The sequence below is a fragment of the Zootoca vivipara genome, chromosome 7 (assembly GCF_963506605.1).
Source record: "Zootoca vivipara chromosome 7, rZooViv1.1, whole genome shotgun sequence".
In the NCBI taxonomy this organism is placed as follows: domain Eukaryota; kingdom Metazoa; phylum Chordata; class Lepidosauria; order Squamata; family Lacertidae; genus Zootoca; species Zootoca vivipara.
In genome coordinates this window covers 1,873,164-1,885,481 of record NC_083282.1, presented here as the reverse complement: position 1 = coordinate 1,885,481, position 12,318 = coordinate 1,873,164, and positions in this window count along the sequence as shown.

Sequence of the window (12,318 nt, the reverse complement as noted above, 5' to 3'; positions counted from 1 at the left end):
AAGCCATGGAACGCTTATTTGCCTTCTATCTATGCATTGTGACACTCCAACAATGTGTTTTGCTTCAATTTGACTCATTTGACAAATGTGCTTATTCCTGGAGTGAATATGCAGTTCTACTCAAGAGTAAGCAACTAAGCGAAATAAAGCCATGGAACGCTTATTTGCCTTCTATCTATGCATTCTGACACTCCAACAATGTGTTTTGCTTCAATTTGACTCATTTGACAAAGGTGCGTATTCCTGTAGTGAATATGCAGTTCTACTCAAGAGTAAGCAACTAAGCGAAATAAAGCCATGGAACGCTTATTTGCCTTCTATCTATGCATTCTGACACTCCAACAATGTTTTCTGCTTCAATTTGGCTCATTTTAAAAAGATGCTTATTTCTGGAGTGAATATGCAGTTCTACTCAAGAGTAAGCAACTAAGCGAAATAAAGCCATGGAACGCTTATTTGCCTTCTAACTATGCATTCTGACACTCCAACAATGTTTTCTGCTTCAATTTGGCTCATTTTAAAAAGATGCTTATCTCTGGAGTGAATATGCAGTTCTACTCAAGAGTAAGCAACTAAGCGAAATAAAGCCATGGAACGCTTATTTGCCTTCTATCTATGCATTCTGACACTCCAACAATGTGTTTTGCTTCAATTTGACTCATTTGACAAATGTGCTTATTCCTGGAGTGAATATGCAGTTCTACTCAAGAGTAAGCAACTAAGCGAAATAAAGCCATGGAACGCTTATTTGCCCTCTATCTATGCATACTGACACTCCAACAATGTGTTTTGCTTCAATTTGACTCATTTGACAAATGTGCTTATTCCTGGAGTGAATATGCAGTTCTACTCAAGAGTAAGCAACTAAGCGAAATAAAGCCATGGAACGCTTATTTGACTTCTATCTATGCATTCTGACACTCCAACAATGTGTTTTGCTTCAATTTGACTCATTTGACTCATGTGCTTATTCCTGGAGTGAATATGCAGTTCTACTCAAGAGTAAGCAACTAAGCGAAATAAAGCCATAGAACGCTTATTTGCCTTCTATCTATGCATTCTGACACTCCAACAATGTGTTTTGCTTCAATTTGACTCATTTGACAAATGTGCTTATTCCTGGAGTGAATATGCAGTTCTACTCAAGAGTAAGCAACTAAGCGAAATAAAGCCATGGAACGCTTATTTGCCTTCTATCTATGCATTCTGACACTCCAACAATGTGTTTTGCTTCAATTTGACTCATTTGACAAAGGTACTTATTCCTGGAGTGAATATGCAGTTCTACTCAAGAGTAAGCAACTAAGCGAAATAAAGCCATAGAACGCTTATTTGCCTTCTATCTATGCATTCTGACACTCCAACAATGTGTTTTGCTTCAATTTGACTCATTTGACAAATGTGCTTATTCCTGGAGTGAATATGCAGTTCTACTCAAGAGTAAGCAACTAAGCGAAATAAAGCCATGGAACGCTTATTTGCCTTCTATCTATGCATTCTGACACTCCAACAATGTGTTTTGCTTCAATTTTACTCATTTGACAAAGGGGCGTATTCCTGGAGTGAATATGCAGTTCTACTCAAGAGTAAGCAACTAAGCGAAATAAAGCCATGGAACGCTTATGTGCCTTCTATCTATGCATTCTGACACTCCAACAATGTGTTTTGCTTCAATTTGACTCATTTGACAAAGGTACTTATTCCTGGAGTGAATATGCAGTTCTACTCAAGAGTAAGCAACTAAGCGAAATAAAGCCATGGAACGCTTATTTGCCTTCTATCTATGCATTCTGACACTCCAACAATGTGTTTTGCTTCAATCTGACTCATTTGACAAAGGTGCTCATTCCTGGAGTGAATATGCAGTTCTACTCGAGTAAGCAACTAAGCGAAATAAAGCCATGGAACGCTTATTTGCCTTCTATCTATGCATTGTGACACTCCAACAATGTGTTTTGCTTCAATTTGACTCATTTGACAAATGTGCTTATTCCTGGAGTGAATATGCAGTTCTACTCAAGAGTAAGCAACTAAGCGAAATAAAGCCATGGAACGCTTATTTGCCTTCTATCTATGCATTCTGACACTCCAACAATGTGTTTTGCTTCAATTTGACTCATTTGACAAAGGTGCGTATTCCTGGAGTGAATATGCAGTTCTACTCAAGAGTAAGCAACTAAGCGAAATAAAGCCATGGAACGCTTATTTGCCTTCTAACTATGCATTCTGACACTCCAACAATGTTTTCTGCTTCAATTTGGCTCATTTTAAAAAGATGCTTATCTCTGGAGTGAATATGCAGTTCTACTCAAGAGTAAGCAACTAAGCGAAATAAAGCCATGGAACGCTTATTTGCCTTCTATCTATGCATTCTGACACTCCAACAATGTGTTTTGCTTCAATTTGACTCATTTGACAAATGTGCTTATTCCTGGAGTGAATATGCAGTTCTACTCAAGAGTAAGCAACTAAGCGAAATAAAGCCATGGAACGCTTATTTGCCCTCTATCTATGCATACTGACACTCCAACAATGTGTTTTGCTTCAATTTGACTCATTTGACAAATGTGCTTATTCCTGGAGTGAATATGCAGTTCTACTCAAGAGTAAGCAACTAAGCGAAATAAAGCCATGGAACGCTTATTTGACTTCTATCTATGCATTCTGACACTCCAACAATGTGTTTTGCTTCAATTTGACTCATTTGACTCATGTGCTTATTCCTGGAGTGAATATGCAGTTCTACTCAAGAGTAAGCAACTAAGCAAAATAAAGCCATGGAACGCTTATTTGCCTTCTATCTATGCATTCTGACACTCCAACAATGTGTTTTGCTTCAATTTGACTCATTTGATAAATGGGCTTATTCCTGGAGTGAATATGCAGTTCTACTCAAGAGTAAGCAACTAAGCGAAATAAAGCCATGGAACGCTTATTTGCCTTCTATCTATGCATTCTGACACTCCAACAATGTGTTTTGCTTCAATTTGACTGATTTGACAAAGGTGCGTATTCCTGGAGTGAATATGCAGTTCTACTCAAGAGTAAGCAACTAAGCGAAATAAAGCCATGGAAGGCTTATTTGCCTTCTATCCATGCATTCTGACACTCCAACAATGTGTTTTGCTTCAATTTGACTCATTTGACAAATGTGCTTATTCCTGGAGTGAATATGCAGTTCTACTCAAGAGTAAGCAACTAAGCGAAATAAAGCCATGGAACGCTTATTTGCCTTCTATCTATGCATTCTGACACTCCAACAATGTGTTTTGCTTCAATTTGACTCATTTGACAAAGGTACTTATTCCTGGAGTGAATATGCAGTTCTACTCAAGAGTAAGCAACTAAGCGAAATAAAGCCATGGAACGCTTATTTGCCTTCTATCTATGCATTCTGACACTCCAACAATGTGTTTTGCTTCAATTTGACTCATTTGACAAATGTGCTTATTCCTGGAGTGAATATGCAGTTCTACTCAAGAGTAAGCAACTAAGCGAAATAAAGCCATGGAACGCTTATTTGCCTTCTATCTATGCATTCTGACACTCCAACAATGTGTTTTGCTTCAATTTGACTCATTTGACAAAGGTACTTATTCCTGGAGTGAATATGCAGTTCTACTCAAGAGTAAGCAACTAAGCGAAATAAAGCCATAGAACGCTTATTTGCCTTCTATCTATGCATTCTGACACTCCAACAATGTGTTTTGCTTCAATTTGACTCATTTGACAAATGTGCTTATTCCTGGAGTGAATATGCAGTTCTACTCAAGAGTAAGCAACTAAGCGAAATAAAGCCATGGAACGCTTATTTGCCTTCTATCTATGCATTCTGACACTCCAACAATGTATTTTGCTTCAATTTGACTCATTTGACAAAGGTGCGTATTCCTGGAGTGAATATGCAGTTCTACTCAAGAGTAAGCAACTAAGCGAAATAAAGCCATGGAACGCTTATTTGCCTTCTATCTATGCATTCTGACACTCCAACAATGTGTTTTGCTTCAATTTGACTCATTTGACAAAGGTACTTATTCCTGGAGTGAATATGCAGTTCTACTCAAGAGTAAGCAACTAAGCGAAATAAAGCCATGGAACGCTTATTTGCCTTCTATCTATGCATTCTGACACTCCAACAATGTGTTTTGCTTCAATCTGACTCATTTGACAAAGGTGCTCATTCCTGGAGTGAATATGCAGTTCTACTCAAGAGTAAGCAACTAAGCGAAATAAAGCCATGGAACGCTTATTTGCCTTCTATCTATGCATTCTGACACTCCAACAATGTGTTTTGCTTCAATTTGACTCATTTGACAAATGTGCTTATTCCTGGAGTGAATATGCAGTTCTACTCAAGAGTAAGCAACTAAGCGAAATAAAGCCATGGAACGCTTATTTGCCTTCTATCTATGCATTCTGACACTCCAACAATGTGTTTTGCTTCAATTTGACTCATTTGACAAAGGTGCGTATTCCTGGAGTGAATATGCAGTTCTACTCAAGAGTAAGCAACTAAGCGAAATAAAGCCATGGAACGCTTATTTGCCTTCTACCTATGCATTCTGACACTCCAACAATGTTTTCTGCTTCAATTTGGCTCATTTTAAAAAGATGCTTATTTCTGGAGTGAATATGCAGTTCTACTCAAGAGTAAGCAACTAAGCGAAATAAAGCCATGGAACGCTTATTTGCCTTCTAACTATGCATTCTGACACTCCAACAATGTTTTCTGCTTCAATTTGGCTCATTTTAAAAAGATGCTTATCTCTGGAGTGAATATGCAGTTCTACTCAAGAGTAAGCAACTAAGCGAAATAAAGCCATGGAACGCTTATTTGCCTTCTATCTATGCATTCTGACACTCCAACAATGTGTTTTGCTTCAATTTGACTCATTTGACAAATGTGCTTATTCCTGGAGTGAATATGCAGTTCTACTCAAGAGTAAGCAACTTAGCGAAATAAAGCCATGGAACGCTTATTTGCCCTCTATCTATGCATTCTGACACTCCAACAATGTGTTTTGCTTCAATTTGACTCATTTGACAAATGTGCTTATTCCTGGAGTGAATATGCAATTCTACTCAAGAGTAAGCAACTAAGCGAAATAAAGCCATGGAACGCTTATTTGCCTTCTATCTATGCATTCTGACACTCCAACAATGTGTTTTGCTTCAATTTGACTCATTTGACAAAGGTGCGTATTCCTGGAGTGAATATGCAGTTCTACTCAAGAGTAAGCAACTAAGCGAAATAAAGCCATGGAACGCTTATTTGCCTTCTATCTATGCATTCTGACACTCCAACAATGTGTTTTGCTTCAATTTGACTCATTTGACAAAGGTACTTATTCCTGGAGTGAATATGCAGTTCTACTCAAGAGTAAGCAACTAAGCGAAATAAAGCCATGGAACGCTTATTTGCCTTCTATCTATGCATTCTGACACTCCAACAATGTGTTTTGCTTCAATTTGACTCATTTGACAAATGTGCTTATTCCTGGAGTGAATATGCAGTTCTACTCAAGAGTAAGCAACTAAGCGAAATAAAGCCATGGAACGCTTATTTGCCTTCTATCTATGCATTCTGACACTCCAACAATGTGTTTTGCTTCAATTTGACTCATTTGACAAAGGTACTTATTCCTGGAGTGAATATGCAGTTCTACTCAAGAGTAAGCAACTAAGCGAAATAAAGCCATAGAACGCTTATTTGCCTTCTATCTATGCATTCTGACACTCCAACAATGTGTTTTGCTTCAATTTGACTCATTTGACAAATGTGCTTATTCCTGGAGTGAATATGCAGTTCTACTCAAGAGTAAGCAACTAAGCGAAATAAAGCCATGGAACGCTTATTTGCCTTCTATCTATGCATTCTGACACTCCAACAATGTATTTTGCTTCAATTTGACTCATTTGACAAAGGTGCGTATTCCTGGAGTGAATATGCAGTTCTACTCAAGAGTAAGCAACTAAGCGAAATAAAGCCATGGAACGCTTATTTGCCTTCTATCTATGCATTCTGACACTCCAACAATGTGTTTTGCTTCAATTTGACTCATTTGACAAAGGTACTTATTCCTGGAGTGAATATGCAGTTCTACTCAAGAGTAAGCAACTAAGCGAAATAAAGCCATGGAACGCTTATTTGCCTTTTATCTATGCATTCTGACACTCCAACAATGTGTTTTGCTTCAATCTGACTCATTTGACAAAGGTGCTCATTCCTGGAGTGAATATGCAGTTCTACTCAAGAGTAAGCAACTAAGCGAAATAAAGCCATGGAACGCTTATTTGCCTTCTATCTATGCATTCTGACACTCCAACAATGTGTTTTGCTTCAATTTGACTCATTTGACAAATGTGCTTATTCCTGGAGTGAATATGCAGTTCTACTCAAGAGTAAGCAACTAAGCGAAATAAAGCCATGGAACGCTTATTTGCCTTCTATCTATGCATTCTGACACTCCAACAATGTGTTTTGCTTCAATTTGACTCATTTGACAAAGGTGCGTATTCCTGGAGTGAATATGCAGTTCTACTCAAGAGTAAGCAACTAAGCGAAATAAAGCCATGGAACGCTTATTTGCCTTCTACCTATGCATTCTGACACTCCAACAATGTTTTCTGCTTCAATTTGGCTCATTTTAAAAAGATGCTTATTTCTGGAGTGAATATGCAGTTCTACTCAAGAGTAAGCAACTAAGCGAAATAAAGCCATGGAACGCTTATTTGCCTTCTAACTATGCATTCTGACACTCCAACAATGTTTTCTGCTTCAATTTGGCTCATTTTAAAAAGATGCTTATCTCTGGAGTGAATATGCAGTTCTACTCAAGAGTAAGCAACTAAGCGAAATAAAGCCATGGAACGCTTATTTGCCTTCTATCTATGCATTCTGACACTCCAACAATGTGTTTTGCTTCAATTTGACTCATTTGACAAATGTGCTTATTCCTGGAGTGAATATGCAGTTCTACTCAAGAGTAAGCAACTTAGCGAAATAAAGCCATGGAACGCTTATTTGCCCTCTATCTATGCATTCTGACACTCCAACAATGTGTTTTGCTTCAATTTGACTCATTTGACAAATGTGCTTATTCCTGGAGTGAATATGCAATTCTACTCAAGAGTAAGCAACTAAGCGAAATAAAGCCATGGAACGCTTATTTGACTTCTATCTATGCATTCTGACACTCCAACAATGTGTTTTGCTTCAATTTGACTCATTTGACAATGGTGCGTATTCCTGGAGTGAATATGCAGTTCTACTCAAGAGTAAGCAACTAAGCGAAATAAAGCCATGGAACGCTTATTTGCCTTCTAACTATGCATTCTGACACTCCAACAATGTTTTCTGCTTCAATTTGGCTCATTTTAAAAAGATGCTTATCTCTGGAGTGAATATGCAGTTCTACTCAAGAGTAAGCAACTAAGCGAAATAAAGCCATGGAACGCTTATTTGCCTTCTATCTATGCATTCTGACACTCCAACAATGTGTTTTGCTTCAATTTGACTCATTTGACAAATGTGCTTATTCCTGGAGTGAATATGCAGTTCTACTCAAGAGTAAGCAACTAAGCGAAATAAAGCCATGGAACGCTTATTTGCCCTCTATCTATGCATACTGACACTCCAACAATGTGTTTTGCTTCAATTTGACTCATTTGACAAATGTGCTTATTCCTGGAGTGAATATGCAGTTCTACTCAAGAGTAAGCAACTAAGCGAAATAAAGCCATGGAACGCTTATTTGACTTCTATCTATGCATTCTGACACTCCAACAATGTGTTTTGCTTCAATTTGACTCATTTGACTCATGTGCTTATTCCTGGAGTGAATATGCAGTTCTACTCAAGAGTAAGCAACTAAGCAAAATAAAGCCATGGAACGCTTATTTGCCTTCTATCTATGCATTCTGACACTCCAACAATGTGTTTTGCTTCAATTTGACTCATTTGATAAATGGGCTTATTCCTGGAGTGAATATGCAGTTCTACTCAAGAGTAAGCAACTAAGCGAAATAAAGCCATGGAACGCTTATTTGCCTTCTATCTATGCATTCTGACACTCCAACAATGTGTTTTGCTTCAATTTGACTCATTTGATAAATGGGCTTATTCCTGGAGTGAATATGCAGTTCTACTCAAGAGTAAGCAACTAAGCGAAATAAAGCCATAGAACGCTTATTTGCCTTCTATCTATGCATTCTGACACTCCAACAATGTGTTTTGCTTCAATTTGACTCATTTGACAAATGTGCTTATTCCTGGAGTGAATATGCAGTTCTACTCAAGAGTAAGCAACTAAGCGAAATAAAGCCATGGAACGCTTATTTGCCTTCTATCTATGCATTCTGACACTCCAACAATGTATTTTGCTTCAATTTGACTCATTTGACAAAGGTGCGTATTCCTGGAGTGAATATGCAGTTCTACTCAAGAGTAAGCAACTAAGCGAAATAAAGCCATGGAACGCTTATTTGCCTTCTATCTATGCATTCTGACACTCCAACAATGTGTTTTGCTTCAATTTGACTCATTTGACAAAGGTACTTATTCCTGGAGTGAATATGCAGTTCTACTCAAGAGTAAGCAACTAAGCGAAATAAAGCCATGGAACGCTTATTTGCCTTCTATCTATGCATTCTGACACTCCAACAATGTGTTTTGCTTCAATTTGACTCATTTGACAAATGTGCTTATTCCTGGAGTGAATATGCAGTTCTACTCAAGAGTAAGCAACTAAGCGAAATAAAGCCATGGAACGCTTATTTGCCTTCTATCTATGCATTCTGACACTCCAACAATGTGTTTTGCTTCAATTTGACTCATTTGACAAAGGTACTTATTCCTGGAGTGAATATGCAGTTCTACTCAAGAGTAAGCAACTAAGCGAAATAAAGCCATAGAACGCTTATTTGCCTTCTATCTATGCATTCTGACACTCCAACAATGTGTTTTGCTTCAATTTGACTCATTTGACAAATGTGCTTATTCCTGGAGTGAATATGCAGTTCTACTCAAGAGTAAGCAACTAAGCGAAATAAAGCCATGGAACGCTTATTTGCCTTCTATCTATGCATTCTGACACTCCAACAATGTATTTTGCTTCAATTTGACTCATTTGACAAAGGTGCGTATTCCTGGAGTGAATATGCAGTTCTACTCAAGAGTAAGCAACTAAGCGAAATAAAGCCATGGAACGCTTATTTGCCTTCTATCTATGCATTCTGACACTCCAACAATGTGTTTTGCTTCAATTTGACTCATTTGACAAAGGTACTTATTCCTGGAGTGAATATGCAGTTCTACTCAAGAGTAAGCAACTAAGCGAAATAAAGCCATGGAACGCTTATTTGCCTTCTATCTATGCATTCTGACACTCCAACAATGTGTTTTGCTTCAATCTGACTCATTTGACAAAGGTGCTCATTCCTGGAGTGAATATGCAGTTCTACTCAAGAGTAAGCAACTAAGCGAAATAAAGCCATGGAACGCTTATTTGCCTTCTATCTATGCATTCTGACACTCCAACAATGTGTTTTGCTTCAATTTGACTCATTTGACAAATGTGCTTATTCCTGGAGTGAATATGCAGTTCTACTCAAGAGTAAGCAACTAAGCGAAATAAAGCCATGGAACGCTTATTTGCCTTCTATCTATGCATTCTGACACTCCAACAATGTGTTTTGCTTCAATTTGACTCATTTGACAAAGGTGCGTATTCCTGGAGTGAATATGCAGTTCTACTCAAGAGTAAGCAACTAAGCGAAATAAAGCCATGGAACGCTTATTTGCCTTCTACCTATGCATTCTGACACTCCAACAATGTTTTCTGCTTCAATTTGGCTCATTTTAAAAAGATGCTTATTTCTGGAGTGAATATGCAGTTCTACTCAAGAGTAAGCAACTAAGCGAAATAAAGCCATGGAACGCTTATTTGCCTTCTAACTATGCATTCTGACACTCCAACAATGTTTTCTGCTTCAATTTGGCTCATTTTAAAAAGATGCTTATCTCTGGAGTGAATATGCAGTTCTACTCAAGAGTAAGCAACTAAGCGAAATAAAGCCATGGAACGCTTATTTGCCTTCTATCTATGCATTCTGACACTCCAACAATGTGTTTTGCTTCAATTTGACTCATTTGACAAATGTGCTTATTCCTGGAGTGAATATGCAGTTCTACTCAAGAGTAAGCAACTTAGCGAAATAAAGCCATGGAACGCTTATTTGCCCTCTATCTATGCATTCTGACACTCCAACAATGTGTTTTGCTTCAATTTGACTCATTTGACAAATGTGCTTATTCCTGGAGTGAATATGCAATTCTACTCAAGAGTAAGCAACTAAGCGAAATAAAGCCATGGAACGCTTATTTGACTTCTATCTATGCATTCTGACACTCCAACAATGTGTTTTGCTTCAATTTGACTCATTTGACAATGGTGCGTATTCCTGGAGTGAATATGCAGTTCTACTCAAGAGTAAGCAACTAAGCGAAATAAAGCCATGGAACGCTTATTTGCCTTCTAACTATGCATTCTGACACTCCAACAATGTTTTCTGCTTCAATTTGGCTCATTTTAAAAAGATGCTTATCTCTGGAGTGAATATGCAGTTCTACTCAAGAGTAAGCAACTAAGCGAAATAAAGCCATGGAACGCTTATTTGCCTTCTATCTATGCATTCTGACACTCCAACAATGTGTTTTGCTTCAATTTGACTCATTTGATAAATGGGCTTATTCCTGGAGTGAATATGCAGTTCTACTCAAGAGTAAGCAACTAAGCGAAATAAAGCCATGGAACGCTTATTTGCCTTCTATCTATGCATTCTGACACTCCAACAATGTGTTTTGCTTCAATTTGACTCATTTGACAAAGGTGCGTATTCCTGGAGTGAATATGCAGTTCTACTCAAGAGTAAGCAACTAAGCGAAATAAAGCCATGGAACGCTTATTTGCCTTCTATCTATGCATTCTGACACTCCAACAATGTGTTTTGCTTCAATTTGACTCATTTGACAAAGGTACTTATTCCTGGAGTGAATATGCAGTTCTACTCAAGAGTAAGCAACTAAGCGAAATAAAGCCATGGAACGCTTATTTGCCTTCTATCTATGCATTCTGACACTCCAACAATGTGTTTTGCTTCAATTTGACTCATTTGACAAAGGTACTTATTCCTGGAGTGAATATGCAGTTCTACTCAAGAGTAAGCAACTAAGCGAAATAAAGCCATGGAACGCTTATTTGCCTTCTATCTATGCATTCTGACACTCCAACAATGTGTTTTGCTTCAATCTGACTCATTTGACAAAGGTGCTCATTCCTGGAGTGAATATGCAGTTCTACTCAAGAGTAAGCAACTAAGCGAAATAAAGCCATGGAACGCTTATTTGCCTTCTATCTATGCATTCTGACACTCCAACAATGTGTTTTGCTTCAATTTGACTCATTTGACAAATGTGCTTATTCCTGGAGTGAATATGCAGTTCTACTCAAGAGTAAGCAACTAAGCGAAATAAAGCCATGGAACGCTTATTTGCCTTCTATCTATGCATTCTGACACTCCAACAATGTGTTTTGCTTCAATTTGACTCATTTGACAAAGGTGCGTATTCCTGGAGTGAATATGCAGTTCTACTCAAGAGTAAGCAACTAAGCGAAATAAAGCCATGGAACGCTTATTTGCCTTCTAACTATGCATTCTGACACTCCAACAATGTTTTCTGCTTCAATTTGGATCATTTTAAAAAGATGCTTATCTCTGGAGTGAATATGCAGTTCTACTCAAGAGTAAGCAACTAAGCGAAATAAAGCCATGGAACGCTTATTTGCCTTCTATCTATGCATTCTGACACTCCAACAATGTGTTTTGCTTCAATTTGACTCATTTGACAAATGTGCTTATTCCTGGAGTGAATATGCAGTTCTACTCAAGAGTAAGCAACTAAGCGAAATAAAGCCATGGAACGCTTATTTGCCCTCTATCTATGCATTCTGACACTCCAACAATGTGTTTTGCTTCAATTTGACTCATTTGACAAATGTGCTTATTCCTGGAGTGAATATGCAATTCTACTCAAGAGTAAGCAACTAAGCGAAATAAAGCCATGGAACGCTTATTTGACTTCTATCTATGCATTCTGACACTCCAACAATGTGTTTTGCTTCAATTTGACTCATTTGACAATGGTGCGTATTCCTGGAGTGAATATGCAGTTCTACTCGTGAGTAAGCAACTAAGCGAAATAAAGCCATGGAACGCTTATATGCCTTCTATCTATGCATTCTGACACTCCAACAATGT